Below are 16,306 nucleotides of genomic sequence, written 5' to 3'. Positions count from 1 at the left end.
AAGCATGATGAGAGGAAGAGGAGCAGCCCGGCCCCGACACCATTGGCGGTGGTCGGCGGCGGCTCTGCCCTAACTCCGGCGTCCCTTTTCCGGCCACCTCCGGGGGTCAAAAATATAGTTTCTGTGCATTTTTAGATTCTATATTTCAATACGATCATTTCGATATATTATACGCAATTTTTGGATATCGTATGATTAAGTTATGAATTTTTAAGTTTCGATCGATTTCGATCGTTAGATTTGTGATCTGTGAAGTTAGGACCGTCAGATGGACTTGTAGTTTTGATATGATGATCTTATGACTGTTCCAGTGGCTTTGTGTGGTCATGGGCGAAGATCCGACCGTTGGATCTTCGTATAAATGCAAAACAGTGATTAGGGAGGCGATTCGTGAGAATCCGTCCGTCGGATTTTCGTATAAATTTGTGAAGATGTTAGTAAGGACGATTCAGGAAGATCCGACCGTTGGATCTTCGTGATGATTTTTGGAGGGTGATCCTAAGGGCGATCCGTGAGGATCCGACCGTTGGATCATCATTTAATTTCGATCCGACCTTTGGATTGTCGTTTGAATATGTTTTTGAGTTATTGGCTAAGTTAAGGTCATGTGTGATTAGGTGATTGACGGTCTCCCTTGGGTGAGCGGTTTTGGTGTGTATTGTGTTGAATTGAAGACGCAGCGGGAATATCGAGGTGAGTAAATCGCACATGGTTCATTCACGAACCGAAATTCGGTGATTTTATTTAATTGGGAAATTGTGGAAATTGTTTTATGAAAATAAATAGTTGTTTTAAATTATATGGACTTGATCGACTACGGTCCATAGGTAAGTAAAATGTATTTAAACTATAAAAATGAATTTCTAGATTTTATTGCATGTGAACTATAGTTGGTATTAGTGGTCACTCTTGTGTGGGTGACTACGTATATATATATTTACGTGGAATATATATTGGATGGTGTGACATCGGGTGAAGTATTGATGTGATTTACTGAGTTATATTTTGAGCATTACCCTTTGGAATATGTGATTTATCTTAGATGTTGTGTTGTCTATGATAATGGGTAATTGAGTAAAGTGCGATAGTTGAGTCGTTGAGATGAATTAAATGAGGAGTCGAGTGAATTGAGGAAAGCAGTCATTCGTAAGGTGAACCTTGGCCCAGGTGACACTTTACGATACAGTTAGAGCTCTAGTCTGTCTGCCGTCATACTGCTTGGGGGATAAACGAGTTATCATATGCCCTTGGGTATGACATGACATACTGAATGGGGTGATTAATATAATTAATCATAAGCCTGTAAGTATGATATACTGAATGGGGTGATTAATATAATTAATCATAAGCCTGTAAGTATAATATACTGCATGGGATGATTTATATAAATAAATCATAAGCCTGTGAGTATATATTGAGTAAGAAGTTGTTTATTATTGAGTAGTCATGATGAGATGTGAGTTGATTGATGCTTGAAGTGATGTTGTACACTTCAATTCTTATGCAAAACAAAATTAAAATGTGCTTGAGTTGATTGTGTTACTTTAAATCGTGCAATCCTTTCATTTACTCATACGAGCTTTGCAAAAAGCTTACCGGGTTTGTATTGTTGCAATCCCGGTACACTATTCAAACGGTGTAGCGGGTAATCCTGCAGGTCAGGAGAATCAGGACGGTGATCGTGCGGGTTAGAGAATTTGTTTTAGTTTTACAGCAATTGTAATTGTGAGGTGAGTTATGCTCATTTGAGCCTTACAATATAATTTGGTGAGAGTGTGCTGTAATAAACAAATTTGAGATTTGGTTTATGTAATATCGAGCGATGTGAGGTGTGGTTGTTTTGAGAAAAAATTCAGGTTGTATTTATGTGAGATGTATTAATTCATGTTTCGGATTTGGATTTGTTATTCAAAATCCGGGGCGTGACAGTTTGGTATCAGAGCGTAAGGTGCATATTTGGTGATGTGTCAATACCTTCCGAGTGATGGCCCGGCTGCAGCGGATCCCCATCGTGTGCTCTTCGGTATTGGCTAAGTCATTGGGTATGCGTGAGTGTTGGGAGTTGTTTAGGCCGCTAGGTCGTTTTAGGAACGTGAATACCTTCCCTATAGTATTGACTTGGTTAATATGAATTTGTATTTGACTTATACTGTGTTTTAAGTGTTATACAAGTATTAGCCAAGCATACTATACTCCTTAGGTGATGGATATTCGAAGGGGTTGTACTTAGAACCTTACAGTTGTCTTGTAGGTTCGTATGGGAATAAGTTCAGTGGCCGCGAGTTACAATCCTTGAGGAATAGGAACCTCTTGATTCAACTCTGTTAAGTCAACGAGGATTGTTTTATGGAAATGAGGTTCTTTTGATTGTTGAAGTGTTTGGTTGAAGGCATGATGTGGATCTATGCACGTACCTAGTGTGGATACGAGTATTGATTGATAGAAGTTTACCTTCTTAAGTTAGACGTACATATGTTTTTGGATGAGATGTACATGTCAAATAATAGATATCTTGTTTTGTAATGAGATGTCCTTGTGGAGTTTGTTAGTAGGGTTGAGGTTAGGGAAGAAATTATTGTGGTTACTTCTTCCTTGTGCTTGTAAGTTGTTAAGCAGAGTTTAAGGTGCGAGACAAGAATTTTATTTTGTGCTCGATGGTTAGAGATGAGAGACCATTGTTTTGGGTTGTCGTTGAGTACTATAATTCCTGCAGAATCAGGATTGTTGGTAGAATTGGAATTAGTAGTAGTTTTGGTGATTCGGAATTTGAATTGAGTTCGCGAGATGTGTCTTATATACGTGGTTGATGTTGCTTGCATCATTTTGGAACGATACGTTACGATTCACAAGGAAAACTGGATTTGAAATTTATTCATTTGAACACCATGGGTTGATGACCTGACCGTGACTTGTGAATATAGTTTTGTTCAAGTGAATGAAATTGAATTTTGTGGCCTTTGTGTGGTGAACTAGTTTTCTTAAGTTTTGGATCATAGTATGGAGATGGACTGCAGTGAATTTGAAGTTGTTGTGTGTTTTAAGTTTAAGTAGGCGGGACACTTGAAGTTTTGCAATGGAGTTGATTTTGGTGTAATTAATTGGGAGAGTTAGAATCAGTTCTTGTGAATGATGTTGGATGAGAGTGTGTGCCTTTGGTGATTGATTTTAGGTGATATAGTTAAACGCAATTTCGGATATTGATTTTAGTGACTTTGTTAGGTATCCATAGTGGTTCAAGTGAATTACTATGTGATATGGAGTTTGATTCGAATTCTGAATCGCTAAATGTTAGGGATTGAATTGTGGTGAGTTTTTGTTGAAGCAATTGATAGATGGAATTATCGAGATTCTATAAGAGTTGTAAGAGTAACTCTAAAGACGTGGGTTTTTCCTAGCTAACTCAGGATGTGTTTAGCTTTATAAATCCCTAATCCTATCGATGAAATTGTTGTGTTTGGTTTGACTCAGAGGATACTAGCTAGACCTCGATGCGACTTAATTGATTGTTGGATTCTTTTTGAGTGATTGTTTTTATTGCATCATTATGAAAGATGTGTGCAGTAGAGTTGTTTATGGTTTTGAAAATAGTATTGGGTGACCAAGGTTCGATCCTTGGTGTTGTTGTTGGTTAAACAAAAAGAAAAGAAAACATGCACACCATCTTATTGATTTTACATTACAAAAAAAAAAAAAAAGAAAAAAAAAAAAGAAAGGAAAACGAGGACCATGCTATACTAAGCCTAGTCAGCAGCTCCGGATGGATTGAGGCTGAGCTCAAGAGAAACGTTTGAGCCACTGTGGTAACCGCCTGAGCCACCAGAATAGTAACCAAAAGCGCTACCTTCCTCGGAAGTAGCCTTCAGGTTACCAAAGACGTCCTCGCCGTGCACGGGGAACAGAGGAAGAGTTTGAACCTCCTGGTGATCTCCTCCTCGTTGTTGCAGGGATGTTTGTCCTCCTGTTGTGCCAAAAGAGTTGTACTGGTATTAGTGTTGAAGTGTGAGGAAGAATATGAAACAAAATTTAAATCAAGAAATCCTTCATTACCAGTAGAATAGGTGGAACCAAAGTTGAGATCAATGGATCTACCATCATCAGTAGAACTAGTGGACCCAAAATTGATGTCAATGGATCCACCAGCTGGCCCAAAATTGATGTCGATGGATCCACCAGCACCAGTAGAACCAGTGGACCCAAAATTGAGATCAATGGATCCACCAGTACCAAGAGAACTAGTTTCCATGGGCACTGGAGCAGCCTGATTACACCTATTCATCTGCTTCTCTCGAGCCCTGACGTTCTGGAACCAAAAGTAAATGTTCTTACCCTCAACATGTCCATACTGGTTCAGCTGGAGGCAGATCTCGTGAATGTGCTCTGTAGTTGGGCACTTAAATCCCTTGACGTAGTAAAGATCCTTGAGGATTCTTATTTGTTCTGGAGTAGGAATCCACCTGGTACGGCTTCGCCAGAAATCCATGTTGGCACTACTTCCAGCTGCTTGGGTGTTTCCTCCCTCCTCTGTTGGTTGCTGTTGTTGTGGTTCCATTTGTTGCGGGGTTTGGAGCTCCATTAGTTGCAGAGTTCGTGGCTCTTGGGTCATGGAGTGAGAGGATGTGAAAATCGAGGAATACATGGTTTAGTGTTTGAGGGAGATTTTGTTAGAAGGATTGGAGTTGTTGAACTGGTGATTGGAGATCTGAGATTCTCAGAGGAAAGATGAGATCGAATCTTCAAATGGAAGAAAAGATCTGAGAAAGAAGGATTGAAGATTTGGAGGAAAAGATTGAAGATCTGAAAGTTCAGAGGAAAGATGGGATTGAATCAACTAGATGGGAGAGAAGATCAGAAGAGAAGGATCGAAATTGATGAAGAAAGGATTTGAGAAGAGAAAGGCTGAAGAGTTGAGAGAGAAAGACTTGAGCTCGGAAGAAAATTTCTTTTCTTTTGGAGTGAACAGTTTTTCTCCAGAATGCACCTATTTATAGAACAACGTGAGCAGATCTCCACCGTTGGATGAACGATCTCAGAATTTGAATCCACGCGTTGGATTAAAGTCGCCCCGAAACCCGGAAAAGCTGTTGGCGCGTGTTGAGCGTGTAAGGGGACAGGCCGAACCTCGAGACGCTGTGGCAGACAGCTTTAGCCGAAAGTGATTTGCTTTCCGTAAATCACGGAAGAGACGTGTCGTGGCACGTGGAGTGTACCGACAGTTTGTTGTTATTCTATCGCTTATGATAGAATAAATAAAAGAAGTTGCATGGATAGTAACGAGAGCAGCTGGTGCTCTAGTGGTTGAAGAGCAAGGCTCTTGTACAAGAGGTCAGAGGTTTGAACCTTGCCTCTCGTTTATTTTTATTATGTTCGCTTATGACATAATAAGTATAACATTTGTACACATTATATTAAGCACAGCTTGTGCTCCAGTGGCTGGGGACAAAAGTTTTGTGCAGCAGGTTGAGGTTTCGAACCTTGCCTTCCCCGTTATTTTATTTATGTCGCTTATGACATAATAAATATAACCCGTGGGCATATATTAATGAAGGCAGCTCTTGCTTCAGTGGTTGGGAGCAAAACCTTCGTGTTCGAGGTCGGGAGTTCGAACCTTACCTCTTACAAATATTTTTGGATCTCGTATATGCTTGATATACGGACGTATATACGGTATGTACGGTATACATACGTATATACGGTCTGTATGGTATGCATACGTATATACGGTATACCTACGGTATGTACAATTTCATACCGTAGCCGAGCTAAAAAGTTGTGGGCCAAATAGTAAGCCCAAATGTTAGGCCCGATTTGTAGGCCCAAATAGTAAGCCCAAATGTTAGGCCCGATTTGTAGGCCCAAATGGTAGGCCCAAATGGTAAGCCCAATTGTTCGGCCCGATTAGTAGGCCCAAATGTTAAACCCAAATTGGTTTGGGCCGGTTCGAAATGTGGATGGTCCGATTTCTTCAGGCCCAATTGGCCAGCCCTAGTGCTTAGCCCAGGGATTGAGCAAGCCCAAGTCATCATCATTGGGTGACATAATTTATTGGCGTGCTTTTGGGGATGATTTGTTTTGAGTGATGCATCTCTATGGTTGAGTAGAATAGTGCATGCTTAAGTTTTACTATAGAGATTTACCGTGATGCTAATGGAGTAGCGAAACGCTTTGTGGGAGTGTTTACTGTGCTTGTATGCCAGTACAGAGTGATGATCTATGTGAAGATCTATGTGATGATCTATGTGAAGATCTATGTAAGGATCTATGAGATGATCCATGTGATGATTTTGTGTAATTGATGTGGAGTGATGTTGAGCAGTTGTGTTGTGCGTATACGTTTGTGATGAAAGGATTTAGTGGCCATAGGAATGTATTTTTATACAAAGGATTGTGGCTTTGTAGATTACTACAGATTTGGAAAAGATGGAGATTTTATGGTTAGGTTAACCGTAATCGAGAGCAATTAACTTGCACTTAAATTTCGGGACGAAATTTCTTTAAGGAGGGTAGATTGTAATACCCCGAAAAATCCAAATTAAATTCCGTGGATTTTTAGAATTGATTTCACGATAGTGGGAGCGAGTACGAGGCTTGGAGAAGTTGTGGAATTAGTTCGAACGATTAATTTTCGAAAACGAACGTTATTTAGGGGCTCGCGAAAGTTGACTTTTTATACGTTCAAAATTTGGGAAAACTTCCTTCATGAAAGTTGTAGAGCTCGTCGATACGATCGCGGGCATATGCGGAACGCAAAAATCGGAGTTCGTATGAATTAGTTATGATTTTTTGAAAAAGTTTCCAATTTAGTATAAAGCTTCCATTTTCGGAAATTTCCGAAAATAGTTTCAGAATTTACAAAAATAGAAAAAAAGCTGCTGCAGCCCTCGTCCCCGCCGGAAATCGCCTCCGATTTTCGTTTGGCCATATCTTCCTCCTCCGGCCACCGATCCTCACCAAACTTCTTCCATTGGCTTCGTATGGTCCTTGCGCACCTGTCTGTGGCAGCCTTGCACGGCGGCACGGCCCCTAGCGGCGGCGGCGGCCCGGTTTCTATTTAAGCTCGATTTTGGTCAACGCCGGTTTTCTCCTAGCTCCGGCCACCAAAACTTCCGATCCTTGGCTCCATGAACTCCCCTCAACCTGCTGATCATCATACTAGGAGGATTGCACCTAGAGTGACCGGTTTCACGTTCGTCGAAGCTTGGTAAGTTTTCAATCCGAAACGAAAATCTTTCGATCGGTATATCTCGAGCTGTAGTGCATCGTTTTGATTGATTCTTGAACCAGTGAGTTCTCCTTGATGTTCTTAACAACTCTCTAGAAGGGATCGAAGCCTGAAATTGAAGTTTTGACGTCGAAATCAAGCCTTGCCGGATTCTGCAAATTTCGCCGGATTCTGGAAATTTTCCGGCCACCTCGACTGTTTTAGGTAATTTCAACCACTTCCGGTCATTTTCAGCTTACATGATAGTTATGAAAGTTGTTAAGCATGATGAGAGGAAGAGGAGCAGCCCGGCCCCGACACCATTGGCGGTGGTCGGCGGCGGCTCTGCCCTAACTCCGGCGTCCCTTTTCCGGCCACCTCCGGGGGTCAAAAATATAGTTTCTGTGCATTTTTAGATTCTATATTTCAATACGATCATTTTGATATATTATACGCAATTTTTGGATATCGTATGATTAAGTTATGAATTTTTAAGTTTCGATCGATTTCGATCGTTAGATTTGTGATCTGTGAAGTTAGGACCGTCAGATGGACTTGTAGTTTTGATATGATGATCTTATGACTGTTCCAGTGGCTTTGTGTGGTCATGGGCGAAGATCCGACCGTTGGATCTTCGTATAAATGCAAAACAGTGATTAGGGAGGCGATTCGTGAGAATCCGTCCGTCGGATTTTCGTATAAATTTGTGAAGATGTTAGTAAGGACGATTCAGGAAGATCCGACCGTTGGATCTTCGTGATGATTTTTGGAGGGTGATCCTAAGGGCGATCCGTGAGGATCCGACCGTTGGATCATCATTTAATTTCGATCCGACCGTTGGATTGTCGTTTGAATATGTTTTTGAGTTATTGGCTAAGTTAAGGTCATGTGTGATTAGGTGATTGACGGTCTCCCTTGGGTGAGCGGTTTTGGTGTGTATTGTGTTGAATTGAAGACGCAGCGGGAATATCGAGGTGAGTAAATCGCACATGGTTCATTCACGAACCGAAATTCGGTGATTTTATTTAATTGGGAAATTGTGGAAATTGTTTTATGAAAATAAATAGTTGTTTTAAATTATATGGACTTGATCGACTACGGTCCATAGGTAAGTAAAATGTATTTAAACTATAAAAATGAATTTCTAGATTTTATTGCATGTGAACTATAGTTGGTATTAGTGGTCACTCTTGTGTGGGTGACTACGTATATATATATTTACGTGGAATATATATTGGATGGTGTGACATCGGGTGAAGTATTGATGTGATTTACTGAGTTATATTTTGAGCATTACCCTTTGGAATATGTGATTTATCTTAGATGTTGTGTTGTCTATGATAATGGGTAATTGAGTAAAGTGCGATAGTTGAGTCGTTGAGATGAATTAAATGAGGAGTCGAGTGAATTGAGGAAAGCAGTCATTCGTAAGGTGAACCTTGGCCCAGGTGACACTTTACGATACAGTTAGAGCTCTAGTCTGTCTGCCGTCATACTGCTTGGGGGATAAACGAGTTATCATATGCCCTTGGGTATGACATGACATACTGAATGGGGTGATTAATATAATTAATCATAAGCCTGTAAGTATGATATACTGAATGGGGTGATTAATATAATTAATCATAAGCCTGTAAGTATAATATACTGCATGGGATGATTTATATAAATAAATCATAAGCCTGTGAGTATATATTGAGTAAGAAGTTGTTTATTATTGAGTAGTCATGATGAGATGTGAGTTGATTGATGCTTGAAGTGATGTTGTACACTTCAATTCTTATGCAAAACAAAATTAAAATGTGCTTGAGTTGATTGTGTTACTTTAAATCGTGCAATCCTTTCATTTACTCATACGAGCTTTGCAAAAAGCTTACCGGGTTTGTATTGTTGCAATCCCGGTACACTATTCAAACGGTGTAGCGGGTAATCCTGCAGGTCAGGAGAATCAGGACGGTGATCGTGCGGGTTAGAGAATTTGTTTTAGTTTTACAGCAATTGTAATTGTGAGGTGAGTTATGCTCATTTGAGCCTTACAATATAATTTGGTGAGAGTGTGCTGTAATAAACAAATTTGAGATTTGGTTTATGTAATATCGAGCGATGTGAGGTGTGGTTGTTTTGAGAAAAAATTCAGGTTGTATTTATGTGAGTTGTATTAATTCATGTTTCGGATTTGGATTTGTTATTCAAAATCCGGGGCGTGACATATAGAGGTTTAATTGGAATATGATTCTGTTTCTTTTATGGGAGGATACAGAATATCTAACGCTCTATATAAGGCTTAGGTCCCTGTGCTCTCTGATCATCGGTAATATAGTTTTCTTGCCCCATAAGAGAATACCACATGAGAGAAGCGCAGAAGACTTGGGCTTGGATTGAGTGGCCATTCAGGTTATGGCTCATGATCTATTTTAATTATTGTTCACTATTTCATATAAGGGGAAATGATCATTTACAAAATTTCAGCTTAAAAATTGCCCACTTGCTCCACTAACAGTTTTTTAACCTCATTTACCCAAAACACTCTAAGAGATTATTTCCCTAATACCCAATTAATTCTTTTTTTATTCTTTTTATTTATTTTTGGGACTTTTTTGCCCTCTCCTTCTTTCTCACTTAGAGAGAAAAGTCATCCTCCACCTTGATGTGCTCCGGTGACCAGTGGCTGGCAGCAGACTCCGGCGACCGGTGATCAGAATCCCGAATCCGGCTACTGGACCGGTGACGGGATTCCGGCGGCCAATTTTATTGCCCCCTAATAATACCCAGTAATCATATTATTGCCCCCCAGTAATCATATTATTGCCCCCCAATAAACATATTATTGCCCCCCAATAGTCATATTATTGCCCCCTAATAATACCCAGTAATCATATTATTGCCCCCCAATACTCATATTATTGTCTCCCAATAATCATATTATTGCCCCGCAATAGACATGTATAACTAGTCAATAAAACTTTTTTTTTCATTCTTCTTTCTTTTCAGCAAGAAAACATTACAAAAATTGCATCCATCTGCAATGTTAACCTGCTTCTATTAACAAGATATTACCCAACTATTGTACTTGTTTTCTCAAAAAAAAAAAAAAAAAAAAAAAGAAGCCTACTGTACTTGCAAATCATACAGAACCAACGGGGAAAGCAAGCTCTAGAACAACTTGTGCTGAATATTATGAGGCTACAGTACTGCAATGCACTTTCTCTCATTCTTTGGCCAGTTCGCCGATCAACCCCTGCAAACAATCAATGGCAGAAGACGAGACCGCCGCAACAACACCACCACAGATGGAAGAAGAACAGGAGGCAACAACCGTGCAACCACCGCGGAAAGAAGAAGAGGAGGATGCATCCCTGATCCGACCCGAATCCAGAGAAGAAAACGCATTCCGAACCGAATCCGACACAGCAACTATCCAAGCCGTATCAGAAGAAGAGGAACCACATATCGGAGAAGAAGAGGAACCACCGGTGGCTGAAGAAGACAACGCAGCCACGACCCGATCCGAATCCGGTGAAGAGAACGCAGTCGGTCCAACCCCGACACCGACCGCATCCACTGCCGCCACCACCACCGCAGCCCCTCCCCGGAGTCGCGGAAGTGTGAGCGGCGCGAGTCGACGGCGAAGGACGAGAAGGACCGTCAGAAGGTGGTTCAGAGAGAGAGAGAGAGAGAGAGAGAGTATGAGGGCAATACTATCAATAGATATTAGATTGGGTAAATGGGGTTAAAAAACTCTTAGTGGAGTAAGTGGACAATTTTTAGACTAAAATTAGGTAAGTGGTCACGACCCCTTCATATAATTGTATCTATATACTTTTGTGAGGTGAATAGCCATAAGATATGTTTACTCTAACAATTGGTATCAGTGCCTAGTTCACAAAAAATATAGATCTTTTCTTGATAATTAATCTAACACAAAACTTGTATTTTGATATTGAAACGAGAAACCAAGAAGCCGAAGCTTAAGAAGCAGCCTACGCTAAAGTGATCGTGCAAGGGAACCATGGACATGTTATTGGATTTTACCGATGTCGAGCAGAAAAGACCGGCCATGGTGAAATCTTCAAGTTTACTATGGGAGCAGTGATCCCAAAAATGGATAAGCGAAAATTCTCCTTTATTTGATTTTTCATTATTTTTACCCATAATGAATTATAATTAAAAATGGGCACCAACAGGCTAAGAGCAGAACATAAAAACCCAATGGTGTGAGCGTTCTCCTCTATTTTTGCGCGGCAAACCAAACAAAAAAAAAAAAAGAAGAAGGAAGAAACAGAACAACATAAACCTATTTTTCTGTTTCTTCCCTTGTACCAAGGAGGAGGAAGGCGACTTGAAGAAGTGCAGATAAGCAGAATATCCTCAACTCGGGCAATGCGCTACTTCTGGTAAAACCCAAGAACCTTTGGGAGATCCAAATTCCAATCGAGACCCGCTTCGGACTGAGATAAGAAATTTTATTCGTCTCATTTTCTATTAAAAATATGAGTTCTACTATTTTTGGTAGTTAGCATATTAACTCAATACTTGATATTGTATTAGGAATCTGACCTTATGTTTTGAAATTGAGCTTGAGGAATTCCATGACATGGAAGCGGACGTTACCAGGTTTCATAATTTTCTGTTTGTTTGACCAAGCAGATGCTACAACCAAGGTAATTTTTTGTTTCAAGGATTGTAATTGAGCAGGTCCTTCAATTGCATATTTTTGATTATGCGTTGCTGCACAAGCTTATGGATATCTGGTTATATATATATATGTATGTATGTGAGTCTTAATGTATCTTGCGGGTGATGGACATAGAGTATCATTCTAATAAACCCTTTAAAAGTGTAGGTCGTACTATTGCTCCAAACGGGTCATTAACTTGATTGTTCTTGGAGGTCTATTAGCTTGATTGTTTGGATACCAAGATTCTTGGTTTTATTGGTTTTCTGATGAATATATATGGAGTATGTGTGTAGACGTACATTGTTATTTGTTGTTACTGACGTTTAATGCTTATGATCCTTATATATGACTATCAAAGTAAGAGGGTGCTTAACTACATGCAATGAAAATATGGCATGTAAATATAGTCTCTGTAGCTGTGTGATAAGTTTTGCATATGCAATTTTATATACTTTGCCATTAAGAAGAAGGAAAGCCTTTGCCTTTTACACTGATTAGCAGCCAACAAAAGCTCTCTTTCTGCTCTCCTGGGACCGTCATATGCATCTATCCAGTCGAGAATATCAATTTCATGATATAAGTTGTTTTCCATAAGGCTGGTCTAATCTTATTTTTTTTTTTTTTGGGAATATATAACGTCTGTGAAAAGCAAATAAACTATTTGTAATTATTAACCTTTTGTTTGTCAAGGAGTCAATAGAAGAAAAGGTGGGTTTCTCTTCAGGTCTTTTTATGGTTTTGTTTAACCATTACGTATACGTACTGGTGCTTTTGTTTGATAAGTGTTGCCTTTGTACGTTGTATTGGTTAACATTTAAAGCATATAAATGATTGAAACGTGCATTATGCACTAAAATCCTATTTCCTACACTTATGGAGGATGTTCTAAAGAACCTTCTATGGTCTGAATGTTCTTAACTGCTCAGAGAAATACATGCATATAACACTTAATTTTAATCTTCAGCCAACTGTTCTGAATGCCATATGGGATTTAGAGTACAAAGTGTGAGTGTGTGTATTTTCCATTGAAAGTTTAAGTCTTGTGTCATGTTGAAGGATAATATTTGATTGGTTACTGGAAGTTTTGTTTTGACCATATATATGTTCTTAAAGCATTTAAATACGGTTATTAGTTCTCACTATATAAAGGATAAGAGATACTACTATCTAGGCAAATGAATTATCGATGTTTATACATGTTACTATTTAGCTATGAATATACTCCTCAAGGTTGTCTGTTCATTAGATTACCCTAATGTCAAAATATGAAGCTTTTGATTATGTGTAAATTAATTTTGGGACTCAACATCAAGGATATATGGTATGAGTTTATTTTGACAAATCTAGCAGAGTTTCTTTAATTTTTATTATACAATATATCAAGTGTAGCACATTAAGTGATATACTTTGATTTCAAGTTTCAACTGCCATACTAACTTAATTTTCATCTTAGTCATTTATTTTGATTAATACGTCTTGAAATCGGATTACAAACAGTTTCACTTTTGTGCTACACTCAAGTTTTGCTTCCTCTGACACGTTTTATGCAATACTTAGAGCAATCAAGGATATAATTTTTAGGATTAAATACTAGTTACTCCCTATAGTTATAGGGTTTCGTAGTTTCAGTCCCTGACCTTCGAATTTCACCTAAAAAGTCCCTGAACTCTCAATTTCCTCCCATTTCGTCCCTGCCGTCAAGCTCCGTCCTAATTGCCCGTTAAATTACTGACGTGGCATTTCTCACGCGTTGAAATGTCTAATTTACCCTCACTTACTTTTTTTTTTTTTTTTTAATTTATTTATTTTCTTCTCTCTCTCTCTCTCTTCTGTTTTTCTTTTTTTCTTTTTACCTCTTCTTCTTCCATCTCTTTCCTCCTCTATTTATCCGGGTCGCGTAGGTCTTTGAGGGGGAGGTGGAGAGAGCCGAGTAAGGGTTTGGGAGCGTCGGAGGGTTTGGAGTGGAAGATTTCGAGGGTGAGGAAGGAGTCGTGGAGGGAGAAGGAGAGGGGGAAAGTGAAGCGCTCATTCCAGACCGGTCGGGTGGAGCCGGAGTCGTCGGATTTGGTGGCGAGGAGGAGATCGGGGTCGACCCAGAAGACGGCGTAGGGCTTGAGGTCGTCGTTCTTCCAGTTGACGTTCTTCAGGTGCTTGGAGGAGACGATTGTGAGGTTGAGATCGGGAGGCTTCGGCGGCGGAGGGCAAGAGGAGGCGGCTAGGCGCTCTCTTAAAACTTAAAAACCAAATCGACGAAGAATCAAAGATAGGGTTCTTGGGTTCAAAATCAAAACGATGATACGCCCTCTCTCTCTCTCTCTCTCTCTCTCTCTCTCTCTCTCCGGCACGGCTGTACGGGCCCTCTATTCTCAGCCTCTCTCCCAGCCGGTGACATTGTTGATTTGCTGCCTCGCTGGTAAGTCGAATTTCTGGGTTTTAGACTTTTAGTTGATTTGCTGCCTCTCTCATGAATCATGATTCTCACAATCTCACAATTTCTAGGTTTACACTTTTCAGTCGAAGGCTCGAACTCTTCACTCTTGGTTTGCTCTCATTGACTCTTTCTCAAGCTGTGATTCTGTGAAGCTCGGTGACTCAAGCTTGGAGAAATTTTGGGTTCGATTTCTGGGTTCAAGCTCGGTGATTCTTCAAGCTCGATTTCTGGGTTCGAATTTCTTGAATCTCTTGTTAAGTTGCTGGGTTCGATTAAGTTTCTCATTCTTAAGTTTTTGATTTTGGGCTATGGTGTTTCTGGGTTCGATTAAGTTGCTGGGTTCGAGCTGTTTTGGACGACTTTGCTTACTGTATCTGTTTTGAAATATCAATATTTGGCCTCTGTATCTATTTTGGATGGGAATTGAATCAATTGATTAATTAATAATTGAATTGCATATGTTTTGGCCTCTGTGAATGAGAATTGAATCGATTGATTGATTGAATTGCATATTTGCATCTGTTTTGGCCTATGTGAATGGCCTCTGGAAGTTAAAGTGAATGTTGATGATGTTCTGGAGGTGGGTTCGAAGGAGGAAGAGAAGTGGAGGAGGTTGAGGGAGCAGGAAGTGAAGATGGAGAGAGCTGGGTTTGTTTTTGGAAGAAGAAGACAGAGATAAACAGAGGAGGAAGAAGAAGAGGTTAAAAAAAAAAACAAGAGAGAGAGAGAGAGAGAGAGAGAGAGAGAGAGAGAGAAGAAAATAAATAAATAAAAAGTAAGTGAGGGTAAATCAAACATTTCAGTGCGTGAGAAATGCCACGTCAGCATTTAACGGGCAATTTGGACGGAGCTTGACGGCAAAGACGAAATGGGAGGAAATTGAGAGTTCAGGGACTTTTTAAGTGAAATTCGAAGGTCAGGGACTGAAACGACGAAACCCTATAAGTATAAGGAGTAACCAGTAATTAACTCTAATTTTTAATTAAAGCATGCTGCCTTGGGTATTTAATCAGGATATTTAGTGATGATCATATGTTGGTATGTTGATGAATACATTTTTGTCTTACTGCTCCTATATGATCTTGATTATCCTACATTGTTCTTCGCATATGTTGATAATCATTATATTATAATTAATTGCTCATGTAAAATTTTAGTGACAAGAAAATATAGAAAATATCTCCCAAATATTAAGTCTTGTTAAATTTTACTGGAAGCATAGTTGGTGTTTCACAAAGTTTGTTCTTGATTGAGACAAAAATAACCAACTTTGATCTTAGGTCTCTGGGGTGTCTTAGTGGTACATGTTGCAGACAGCAAACCGCCATTGGGATCCTTCATTGATTGTAAAGGTTATAAGATCAAAAATTGTGTTTTGCATGGCAGGATCATGACTGTATCTCCAACAGGAGGATTAACTTTACATGTTCTCAAATGCAAAACAGCACACCACAAAATAAAGGAAAGCATATAATGAGAACTGATTTTTTCTTCTTGCCAACAGGTGTTGACTGTGTCAGGGATAACATGTTTTCTTTTATTTTGGTTGTGTGAATAAGAAACTTCAGAATGTCATGTCTTTGTGCCAACGGGTGTTGCTTGACATTGTTAAATTTATGGGGCTTATGACAGTACATCATTGTTTGTATAATCCATGTTAATTTGTTAGTACTGGTTAAGAGTGTTAGCTATCTTCCCATTACTTGTAGGACATAGCAAATAGTATCACATTTATCTTCAAGTGCCAGTTAATCTATTCCTGAAATTAAGGAAATTAGTTTTGAGAATGTAATGGTTGTCTGCTTAAGTTTTTTTTTTGATGTGACAAATTACAATAGCAATTGTAACAACAGCTCAGAGTTGAAATATTGACATACATGTGGCTTATAGATTATTATGTGCTACACTTTTCGATTAAAGATTGCATACAGGTTTTTCTAAATTCTCAAAGGGCAAATTTTAAGAACAGTACACGACATATAGGTGACTCCGAACTTCG

This window comes from Rosa rugosa, chromosome 4 (genome assembly GCF_958449725.1).
Source record: "Rosa rugosa chromosome 4, drRosRugo1.1, whole genome shotgun sequence".
In the NCBI taxonomy this organism is placed as follows: Eukaryota; Viridiplantae; Streptophyta; class Magnoliopsida; order Rosales; family Rosaceae; genus Rosa; species Rosa rugosa.
The sequence above is the reverse complement of the archived record's forward strand: the minus strand, read 5'-3'. Positions refer to the sequence as shown.